Source organism: Hemitrygon akajei, chromosome 5 (assembly GCF_048418815.1).
Source record: "Hemitrygon akajei chromosome 5, sHemAka1.3, whole genome shotgun sequence".
Taxonomy (NCBI): domain Eukaryota; kingdom Metazoa; phylum Chordata; class Chondrichthyes; order Myliobatiformes; family Dasyatidae; genus Hemitrygon; species Hemitrygon akajei.
In genome coordinates, this window is record NC_133128.1 from 188,395,637 (window position 1) to 188,408,524 (window position 12,888).

A 12,888-nucleotide genomic window follows, 5' to 3' on the forward strand; every position below is an offset into this window, starting at 1 on the left:
ACAAGACATAACATTCTCAAACCTAGAATTTAGCAATCAGCACTAATCAGGAGTCCGCTTAAACAATCACGAAACGTGGAAAGCCCATACCAGTCAAAATAAACTTAATAAGATTAAACAGAAAGCACCAGGGCTTAATGATTCCAGATAAGACAATTAACAAATACATGTGCTCTAGAAACTTTGGAGCCCAACACTCCCTCGCTCCCCATATGGGTCAGAAGGGTTCAGTACACCTTCCCTTTGTCTATCCATTTCACCCATCACTGCAAACTTAAAATATGATTTTTTTCAATTCCTGTCAGACCTTCTGATCTCTACACCCCAGCATTTTCTGTTTTTTTTTATTATTTCAGATCTCCAGCATCTGCAGTTTTGTGTTTTTCCATCACAACTATGTTTTCACCCACTAAAATACTTATCAATTACTGGTCTCCTTTTCTGCCACGGAGACACTTTTAGATCCAACTGGAATATTTGCAATGCATCCTGTAGTTTTAATATTTCATATAAATATATCCTGTTAGTTCTGGTCAGAAACTTGCCAACGTCAATGTAAACTGTGTCAAATTAGCTGAAAAATAAAAGTCAAGGTCAAAGTACATTTATTATCAAAAGATGTTTACAGTATACAAACCTGAGATTCATCTTCTCACAGGCAGACACAAAAAGAAACACTATGAAACCCGATCAAAGAAAACATCAAACATCCAATGAGCAAAACAAAGAATAAATTGTGCAAACAGCAAAAACAAGTAACAACACACAAAATATTAAACATCAAACCACAGAGTCCTTGAAACCGTCTATGAATGCACACTTTCATCAGTACTGTTCAATTTAGTGCTGTGTTGTTTGTTAAGGCAGTCCGTTCTACTTAAAATTGTGGTAAACAGCAATAAAAAGAGTAACCAGAAACCAGTAACTCATATAACATGATCTGCAGAGTCCTCCAAAAAGAGTCTAATCCACAAATGGTGGCGATCAAACCTTGCCCAAGAACCAAGACCCAAGATACCTACACCTTCCTTTGGCAGTAGCAAGAGAGAGAGAGGGAGGGAGACCATTCAAATGCAGACAGACGGTGCTGAACACCTGCTTGCCTTCCACTCTCCTCCTTGTTGATTTCAACCATGCTCGACTCCTTACGGCGAGTTGGGGTGATCGTGGCACAGATCATGGCACATTCTCAGCCATGCCGAATCCTCCTGGAAACGGCAAAGCCACCAGATCACTCAGTTGGTCCAAAAACACATTATCAATATGTAACTTACAGGCTCCAATCACACACAGATTGGTAGTAGAAGCACATTCTACTACTCTCAAAAAATATTCAGTTAATTTAGTCAGACTAAACCTTCCTTCAACAAATCTAAGCTCTTAGTTGTTGATTAATCTGCACCTTCTTAAATAATGATTTAAACTGTATCTCATAATTTTTAATTGAGATTCCTACTACCAGTGTTATGCTGACAAATAAGCATTTTAACAATTATCTCTGTTGTTCATTTTAAGCAATAGCAACATATCAGCAGTACTCTGGTCCTCCAGCAACATTGTTATAGCCAAAGAGGGTAGGAAGTTGATAGCCAAAACATTCACTATTGTCTCCTGGGCTTCTCTTAATGTTATATGATAAAATTTTATTTGGGCCTGACAATGTCTTATTGACCTTAAAGACACAAAAGGAATCATATGACTCCTAGCAGAGCAATCTCATCATTCCCATTCCTCTTCCTGGATTTTTTTTGTGACAGATGCAGATGATTTGGTTGATCATGTCCAAACCAGCTTCCAGCGAAGTAATCCCATCAACCCTATTTCTCGTTTCATTGTTCCCTCTTATTCTCCTCCCAATATATCAATGCAGCTACAAAGAAGGCATGGCAGCTGCTTTATTTCATGAGGAGTTTGAGGGGATTTGGTATATCACCAAAGTCATTCACAAATTTCTATGGATGTGTACTGGAGAGCATTCAAACTGGCTACATCACCATCTCATGTGGGGGGATCTCCTCACAGGATCAAAAAAAGCTTCAGAGAGCTGTAAACACAGTCATTCCTTGTTCTCATTGCTACCATCAGGAAGGAGTACAGAAGCTTTAAGGCATATACGCAATGATTCATGAATAGCTTTTCCCCCTCTGCCATCCATTTTCTGAATGGACATACAATCCATGTACACTATGTCACTGATTTTTTATTTCTATTTTTGCACTACTTAATTAATTTAACTACAAGACCATAATACCACAAGATATAGGAGCAGAATTAGGCCATTCAGCCCATCGAGTCTGCTTCGCCATTCCATCATGGCTGATCCCAGGTCCCACTCAAGCCCATACATCTGCCTTCTCGCCATATCCTTTGATGCCCTGACTGATCAGGAAACAATCGACTTCTGCCTTAAATATAGCCACGGACTTGGCCTCCGCCGTAGTCTGTAGCAGAGCATTCCACAGATTCACTACTCACTGGCTAAAAAATTCCTCCGTTCTAAAATAGCTCCCCTCAATTTTGAGCCTGTGCCCTCTAGTTCCGAATACACCTACCAGAGGAAACATCCTCTTTACATCTACCCTATCTGGTCCTTTCAACATTTGGTAGGTTTCAATGAGATCCCCATGCATTCTTCTAAGTTCCAGTGAGTACAGACCCAAAGCTGCCAAACACTCCTAACATGTTAACCCCTTCATTCCCAGAATCAACCCAGTGAATCTCAACTGAACTCTCCCCAGTGACAACACATCCTTTCTGAGATATGGGGCTCAAAGTTGTTAACAATACTCCAAGTGTGGCCTTAGTAATGTCTTATAAAGGCTCAGCATTATCTCCTTGTTTTTATATTCTATTCCCCTTGAAATAAATGCCAACATTGCATTTGCCTTCTTTACTAATGACTCAACCTGTAAATTAGCCTTCTGGGAGTCTTGCATGAGGACTCCTATGTCCCTCTGCACCTCTGAAGTTTGAACCTTCTCTCCAATTAGATAATATTGTTTGATATCTATTGTTCCTTTTACTAAAATTCATTGGCATACATTTCCCAACACTGTATTCCATCTGCCAATTTTTTGCCTATTCTTCCAATTGGTCTATGTTCTGCTGCGATTGCATTGCCTCCTCAGCACTACCTACCCCTCCACCTATCTTCGTATCATCCGCAAACTTTGCCACAAAGCCATCAATTCCATTATCCAAATTATTGACAAACAATGTGAAAAGTAGCGGTCCCAATACTGATCCCTGAGGAATACACCACTAATCACTGGCAACCAACTGGTAAAGGCTCATTTTATTCCCACTTGCTGTCTCCTGCCTGTCAGCCATTCCTCTCTCCATGCCAGTATCTTTCCTGTAATGCCATAGGATTTTATCTTGTTAAGCAGCCTCGTGTGACGCCTTATCAAATTCCTTCTGAAAATGACATCCATTGCTTCTTCTTTGTCCATGCAGCTTGTTGTTTCCTCAAATAACTCCAACAGATTTGTCAGGCATGATTTCCCTCGACAGAAACCATGCTGACTTTGATTTATCTCAGCATTAGTCTCCAAGTACCCCGAAACCTCATCCTTAATACTCCAACACTTTCCCAACCACTGAGGTTAGGCTAACTGGACTATAATTTCCTTTCTTTTGCATTCGTCCCTTTTTAAGGAGTGGAGTGACATTTGCAATCTTCTAGTCCTCTGAGATTCTTGAAAGGTCATGACCAATGCATCTACTATCTCTTCGGCAAACTCTTTCAGGACGCTGGGATGTAGTCCATCTGGTCCAGGTGACTTATCCACCCCAAGACCTTAGAGTTTGCTTAGCACTTTCTCCTCTGTAATTGCAATGGCATTCACTCCTGCTCCATAACACTCACAGACCTCAGGCACACTGCTAGTGTCTTCCACAGTGAAGATAGATGCAAAGTACTCATTAAGTTCATCTGCCATTTCTTTACCCCCCATTACTACTTCAACAGCAGCATTTTCCAGTGGTCCAATATCAACTCTCACCTCCATTTTACTCTTTATACAACTGAAAAATCTGCTGGCATGCTGCTTTATATTATTGGCTAGTTTGCCCTCATATTGCATCTTTTCCTTTCTTATAGCTTTTTGTTGACTTTTGTTGGATTTTAAAAGCTTACCAATCATCCAACTTCCCACTCACTTTTGCTAATTTATATGACCTTTCCTTGGCTTTTATGCAGTCCTTAACTTCCTTTATAAGCCACAGTTGCGTACTTTTGGTCTCCTTCTGTGAACTATTCCCAGAAACTTCAGCCACCTCCTCTGCCGTCATCCTTTACCAGTATCCTTCTCAAATTCACCTGGGCAAGCTCCTCTCTCATACCTCTGTAATTCTTTTTATTCCATTGTGATACTGATACATAGAAACATAGAAAACCTACAGCACAATACAGGCCCTTCAGCCCACAAAGTTGTGCCGAAAATATCCCTACTTTGGAAATTACTAGGCTTACCTATAGCCCTCTATTTTTCTATGCTCCATGTACCTATCCAAAAGTCTCTTAAAAGACCCTATTGTATCCGCCTCCACCACCGTTGCCGGCAGCCCATTCCACACACTCACCACTCTCTGCGTAAAAAAACTTACCCATGACATCTCCTCTGTGCCTATTCCCCAGCACCTTAAACCTGTATCCTCTTGTGGCAACCATTTCAGTCCTGAGAAAAAAGCCTCTGACTATCCACACGATCAATGCCTCTCATCATCTTATCCACCTCTATCAGGTCACCTCTCATCCTCTGTCGCTCTAAGGAGAAAAGGCTAAGTTCACTCAACCTGTTTTCATAAGGCATGCTCCCCAATCCAGGCAACATCCTTGTAAATCTATTTCTATGGCTCCCTTTCTATGGCCTCCACATCCTTCCTGTACTGAGGTGACTAGAACTGAGCACAGTACTCCTGGTGGTGTCTGACCAGAGTCCTATATAGCTGCAACATTACCTCTCGGCTCCTAAATTCAATTCCACTGCTTATTGCTTCTCCTTCTCAAATTGCAGTATGAATTCAATCATTTTATGATCACTGTCTCCTAAGGGTTCCTTTACATTAAGCATCTCTTACAAGATCTGGTTTATTACACAACACCCAATCTAAGATGGCCTTTTCCCCGAGTAGGCTCAAGCACAAGCTGCTCTAAAAAGCCATCTCATAGGCATTCAGCAAATTCCTTCTCTTGCAATCTGAAACCAACCTGATTTTCCCAATCCCCTTTCATATTGGAGACCCCCATTACAATTGCGTCATTTCCTTTGTTACATGCCTTTTCCGGCTCTCTTTGCAATCTCAACCCGACATCTTGGCTACTATTTGGAGGCCTATCTATGATTTCCATAATGCTTTTTCTACACCTGCAGTTTCTTAACTCCACCCACGAAGATTCAACATTCTCTGACCCTATGTCACCTCTTTCTAAAGATGTAATTCCATCTCTTACCAACAGAGCCACACCACCGCCTATGCCTTCCTGCCTGTCCTTTCGATACAATGTACATCCAATGATGTAAGCTCCCAGATGTGTCTTCTTCAGCCATGATTCAGTGATGCCCACATCGCCATAATGACCAATCTCAAATTGTGCCATGAGTTCTTCTACCTTATCCTGAACGCTACTTGTATTTAAATACAGCACCTTCAGTCCTGCATTCTTTGCCCTTTTGAATTTTGCCTCTGTGGTACAATTTAACTCTTTGCTCTGTCTACATTTGTACCCAGTCATTGGCTTGTCCTTCCTTATATTCATGTTACACCCATCATTTACTTGAAAACCTGCTGGCACATCCTCAGTTCTATCATACTGGTTCCCATCCCCTGCCATATTAGTTTAAACCACTCCAACAGTTCTAGAAAACCTGTCTATAAGATTATTGGTTCCCCTCGTGTTCAAGTACAACCCATCACTTTTGTACAGGTCCCACCTGTCTCAAATGAGGTCCCAATTATCCAGAAATCTGAATCCCTGCTCCAAATCTTCAGCCACACATTTAGCTGCCACCTCGTTCTATTCCTATCCTCACTGTCACATGGAACATGCAGCAATCCCGAGACTACCACCCTTGAGGTCCTGCTTCTCAGCTTCCTTCCTAACTCCCTGCCTTCTTTTTTTCAGGACCTTTTTTCTACCCATGTCATTGGTACCAATATGTACCATGACTTCTGGCTGCTCACCTTCCTTTTTCAGGATATCGTGGACGGGTCCAGAAATTTTGAGGACCCTGGCACCTGGGAAGCAAACTACCAACTGTGTTTCCTTTGTGCATCCACAAAGGAAACGCAGTTTTTGTAAAAGCAAAGTGGTGTAAACCGAACATTTGTAAAGCAGGGGACATCTGTACCATGGTCTTGTAGCTTGCTAAGCAGCCTCATGTGTGCACCTTCTCAAAGGCCTTCTGAAAATCCAAGTACACAACATCAACTGATTCTCCATCCTGCTTGTTACTTTTTTCAAAGAATTCTAACAGTTATGTCAGGCAAGAATTTCCCTTGAGGAAACCTTCTGACTACGGCCTACATTATCATGTGCCTCCAAGTACCCCGAAACCACATCCTTAAAAGTCAACTCCAACATCTTCCGAACCCCTGAGGTTAGACTAACTGGTTTTTACTTTCCTTTCTTCTGCTTCTTCCTTCTTTCTTGGAGTAAAATGAGATTTTCAATTTTCCAGTCTTCTGAAACTATTCTAGAATTCATTGATTCTGGAAAGATAATTACTAATGCCTCCACAATCTCTTCAGCCGCATATTTCAGAAACCTGGGTGTAGTCTATCTGGTCCAGGTGATTTATGTACCTTCAGAGCTTTCAGTTTCCTAATAACCTTCTGTCTAGAAATGGTAACCTCATACACCTCATAACACCTGACAGCTGGAACTTCCACCATATTGCTAGAGACTTCCACAATGGGCTCTGACACAAAATACTTATTCAATTCATCTGCCATTTCCTCTCCAGCATCATTTTTCAGTGGGCCGATATCCACTCTTGCTTCTCTTTTACACTTCATGTATCGAAGAAATCGTTGATATTCTCTTTAATATTATTGGTTACCTTACTTTCGTATTGCACCTTTACCTTCTTAGTGACTCTTTAGTTGTCTTCTGTTGGTTTTTAAGAGCTTCCCAGTCCTTAAACATCCCACTAACTTTTGCTCTCTCTTTGCCCTCTCTTTGGCTATTATGTTAGCTTTGATCTCTCTTGTTTGCCATGGTTGTGTCATCTTGCCTTTGGGATACTTCCTCCTCTTTGGGATGTATATAATCCGAGTCTTTCAAATTGCTTCCAGAAATTCCAACTGTTGCTGTTCTGCTGCCAACCTTGCCAGCGTTTTTGCTGGCCAATTCCTCTTTCATGCCTCAGTAGTCCCCTTTACTCCAGTATCATACTGATACATCTGACTTTAACTTGCCTTCTCAAATTTCAGCGTGAATTTGATCATATTATGATCACTTGCTCCCAAGGGTTCTTTTACCTTAAGCTCTCTAATCAATTCTGGTTCATTGCTCAACACCCAATCCAGAATAGCTGATCCCTTAGTGAGCAAAATCACAAGCTGCTCTAAAAAGCCATCTAGTCGGCATTCTAGAAACTCCCCTCTTGGAACCACGTACCAACCTGATTTTCCCAATCTACCTGCATATTGAAATCCCCCATGCCTATTGTAACATCGTCCTTTCAGTATGCATTTTTTAATCTCCTGTTGTAACTTGTAGACCACATCCTTGCTACTGATTTGGGGTCTGTATATAATTCCCAGCAGGATCCATTGCAGTTCATTTCATTTTTTCATTTTTTACCAATAGATCAATGCCAACCACCCCTCGCCTTCCTGCTTGTCTTTTTGATTCAACGATGCCTACACCATCATACATGCCAATCTGTAACTGTGCTACAAGTTCATCGACCTTATTCCGTATACTGCGTGCATTCAAATATAACACCTTTAGTCTTGTATTCACCTTTTTCTACTTCATCCTCCTCTTATGTTCTAACTCATTCAGTTGATTGCAATTTTGCCCTATCATCAGTCTCTCCTTGTAGTTTCACTACACAATGCCTTGGTTTGTAAACCAGCTACCTCACCTTCAACATTTTCACTCCAGTTCCCATGCTCCTGCCAAGTTAGTTTAAACCCACCCAAACAGCTTTAGGCAACCTTGCTGCAAGGATATTGGATCCCATGGGTTCAGGTGTAACCCGCCCCCTTTATACAGATTATACATTTCCCAAAAGAGATCCCAATGATCCATAAATCTGAACCCTGTCCCTTGCACCAATTCCTCTGCCACACAGACTCCAGACTCAGTGCTGGAGACCTGGTCACCGTGGCTCCCCCCGGTAGGTCATCTCCCTCAGTAGTATCTAAAGTTATATACTTATTGTTGAGAGGAACAGCCATGGGCGTACTCTGCACTGGCTGTACATTTCCCCTCATTCTCTTGATAGATATCCAGCTACGGGTGACTACTTCCCTGCAGCTCCAATCTATCACCTCCTTTTTCTCCCATATGAGTCGAAGGTGATCGAGCTGCAGCTCCAGTTCCTTAATATGTTCTCTCAGGAGCTGCCACGCAGTGCACCTGGCGCAGCTGTGTTTATCTGGGAGACCTCCAGTCTCCCAGACTTCCCACATCCCACACAGAGTACAAAGCACTGCCTCTGGAGTCATTCGCACTAATCCACCATGCCTTCACAATTGAGGAACGAACAAGTAAGGACAGAAAGAAAGTAACTTACAATATACTTTACCTCTCACAAGTCTGATCTCGCTTAAGCCTGATGAGCCAACCCACTCTAAAGACTGACACACTCCGAAAGAACGGCTGCCCCATTTGCTCTTGGACTATCCTTACTGGACCTTTCTAATGAATTCCTCTTGCTGATTGGTCACTCCTCAACTCAGAAAACCTGCCGTGAAACTCTGCCTTCAAAATCTTGATTGCCGCCCTGATTAAAAAGTAGATCTTTACAAGCAACTGAGGTTGTGTGTGTGTATATATATATATATATATATATATATATATATATATATATATATATATATATACTTACTGTAAATCCGGTATTTGTTTCTATTATTATGTATTGTATTGTATACTGCTGCAAAGATAACAAATTTCATGACATATGCTGGGGATATTAAACCTGATTCTGATTCTGAATTCATTGTTGATCCATCTGCCACTGACCTTCTATCGTGCCTTTGGGACGTGGGAGAGAGCCAGAGCAACTAATGACTGTGAATGTGGTCACACTGAAAATATGCATACTGATTAAAAATGTTAAACATCTTAGCAATTCCTGCTTCCCTCTATTTATCCAATATTTCAAGAGCCTCTCCCCTTCACAAAATCTAAATGATCCTCTATTTCAAAAGCAGCTGCAAAATACTCATTATGTATATTCATTTTAGATCGTCGTGTAAGACCATAAGACATAGGAGCAGAATTAGGCCATTTGGCCCATCGAGTCAGCTCCACCTTTTCATCATGGCTGATCGATTTCCCTTTTAACCCCATTTTACTGCCCTTTCACCTAATCAAGAACCTATCAGCTTCCACCTTAAATACACCAAATGACCTGGGTGCCACAGCCATCTGTGACAAAACTGTCAAGCTGAAGAAATTCAGCTTTATCTCCATTCTAAAGCGACATCCCTCTATTCTGAGGTTGTGTCTTCTGGTGACTTCCCCACCATAGGAACCATCCTCCCCACATCCACCCTATCTAGGCCTTTCAACATTCAATGGGTCCCACTTGGGGAGAGAAACAAGAGATTATACGTAGGAATACCAACAGTGCTTTGATGGCACAACCAAATGACACACTGAGACAAATCATTCTTCACACATGACTCTGACACCACTATGGAGAGTCTGAATTAAATGATCGTAGAAAGTGGAAAACCCGTGCCAGTCACAATTAATTTTACACTATTTTAACTTGCACCACCAGGTTCAGGAACAGTTATTACCCCTCAACCATGAGGTTCTTGAATTAAAGGGGATAACTTCCTCAACTTTACTTGCCCCATATTTGAAATATTTCCACAACCAATGGACTCACTTTCAAGGATTCTTCATCACATATTCTCAGTATTTATTGTTTATTTATTTATTATTACTATTTCTTCTTTTTGTATTTGAACAGTTTGTTGTCTTCTGCACTCTGGCTGAACAGTCTAGTTGGATGTTCTTTCCTTGATTCTGTTATAGTTATTTTTCTATTATGGATTTATTGACTGTGAATCTCAGGGTGGTATGTAGTGACATATATGTACTTTGGTGATAAATTTACTTTGTACTTGGTGCTTTTAAATGTAGCTCAAACAGCCTGTAAGAAAGTTAAGATCATCCAGGACAAAGCAAACTGCTTTACTGACATCCCATTTATCACCTTAGACACAAATTTCCTCCACCAGAAGTAAATGGTGATTGCAGTCTGCAACACCTTCAAAAATCAGCTACTCTGACAGCAGTTCCCCAAATGGGGCTTGTCAGCCATGGGTGGTAACTCAACTAGGAGAAAGAGACCTCCGCAGCCTGCGGCTATACCCACTCACGGGGAAGGCTTCAGGTGTAAACCCTGAGGGAAAAATCCGGAACTAGAGTCCCTAAGGTAGTCCTACGTTGAGTTCAATACTGTCTGGCAAATCCTATGACGCCACTGGTACCAAACTGTATCGGCTTCTGCCGTTCCTTTCGACTCATCAGCTGCAAAGAGAGTGGGAGCTTGCTACACGGGCAACAGCTTGCTCTCCATATTGTATTGCCCTTGTTACAATGAATCACCCCTTTTTAATAATGATCAGAGAGGCACAGAGAGATTTGAATTTACTGATAAGTACCTTTATTGTCTAAGCAACACACACAAAATGCTGGAGGAACTCAGAAGGCCAGGCAGCATCTAGGAAAAGAATACAGTCAATATTTCGGGCCAAAACTCTTCAGCAGGACTGGAGAAAAAAAGCTGAGGAGTAGATTTAAAAGGTGGGGGGAGGAGAGAGAGTAACAAGTACATGAATTCATACACTAAATATCTTGTGTATACTCCCACTAAGTTTCCTTGACCTTCCATGATCAGTCAAATAACTGAAAATATAATACCAGTTAACAAGGAGTTTCTGTTGCTAGCTAAATGTTATCATCATCCCGTTCAGAATCTCCACTTATCCGTGGGTCACCTCATAGTTACTCTCCCACGGAGTTACCGCTGCCAGCACATCAGAAGCATTTGCTTTTATATTAATTTCTTACCAATTCAAACATTGTGTTCCAGTGTCATTGGCAGTAGGTCATGTATCTGACCTTTCACACCTTCTTATTGGCTCTACTCCAGGCCAGCATCCATTTATTGCCCTCTTCCCAGCAAGTGACAATCAGTAATTTGTAGCTTTTTGTTCTTAATCAGCAGCAAACTTGATTCTCGCAGAACAGACACTGACTCCAAAATTCACAAACCTGCGTGTTATATCCAACCAAAAAACATCTCACAATGAACTTCTTATTTAGAAATTATCTCTCGTCCAGCAGTTTACCTGAGGCATCACTGGGTCTGCTTTAAAGCATTGATCAAGCCAAGCGACTTTAGCTCAAAATGGAGAACCCTTCATGAAATGGCAACCACCATCTCCTCCCTCATGGCAAGAACAAAGGCAATTGGTCTGCCTCCTTCCACTGTCCTCGATTCATTTGAATTCACTGATTTGCAGACTGTAGGCCTTTCTGGCCAACTCCCTGACTTGCGTACCAGCTTGCATATCATATAGACAGCTGAAATGAAACAGCCATGGTCAGTCCTGACCAAGGAGGCCTCAGAATTAGGCACACAGACCAGTTTCTGCTCATGATAAGTGATTTTTTTTTTATTAACTCAGGCGCATGATCAGAATACTCTTCGGATCACATTAATGCTTCCTTTATCTGTTTACTGGAAGTGGGTTCACAGCCATAGCAATCCAAGGCTTAATGTGTATTCAAAGTCGATTTATCCAGGACCTCTACAGTGAAAAAACATTTCGCTGTAAAATTAAGTTAATAAAAGCTTGTTAATACTAAACACAAAAAAGCTTTTTAACTGAAGATGGGGTCCTGATGAAGGGTCTTGGCCTGAAACTTCGATTGTTCGTTTATTGCCATAGATGCTGCCTGATCTGCTGAGTTTAGCATTTTGTGTGTGTTGCTCTGGATTTCCAGCATCAGCAGAAACCCTTGTGTTTATTAATACTAAACAGTTGAGCTCAGACATGAATAATTATAATATGAAATGGTATTGCAACATAACCAGTTAACGATGTGGGGCAAGGGTACAAAAACAAATTGGCCTTGATGCTGGAGATTTGGAATAAAAACAGGAAATGCTGGAAATAGTCGGCAATATGGCAAGTCTGATGCAAGGTCATTGACCTGATATATTATATCTATTGATCTCAGCACAGAAGCTCTCTGACCAACTGGGTATTTTCAGCACATTTTGTTTTCATTTAAGGAGGCTAGCAATAAAGAATGAACTGTGACAAGAAAGAGAAAAACGACGAATAGTGAAGCTGTGGGCTGATCTGGCCAGTCGGAATGTTGTTTTAAATATCTCGCCTTTTGATCTGCTGGCACCTTCTTTTACGCTTCAGACGTGGGAACAGGGAACTATTATTAACTGTGAAGACTTTTGAGAAGTGTAAAGAATTGTTAGAGTCATAAAATCATCAGAAAATACAGCTCAGACACAGATCCTTTGGCCCATCTAGTCCATGCTAAACCATTTAAACTGCCTACTCCCATTGACCAAAGCCCTCCATATCCCTACCATCCTTGTCCCTATCCAAACTTCTCGTAAACATCGAAATCAAGCTTGCATGCGCCACTTGCATTGGCAGCTT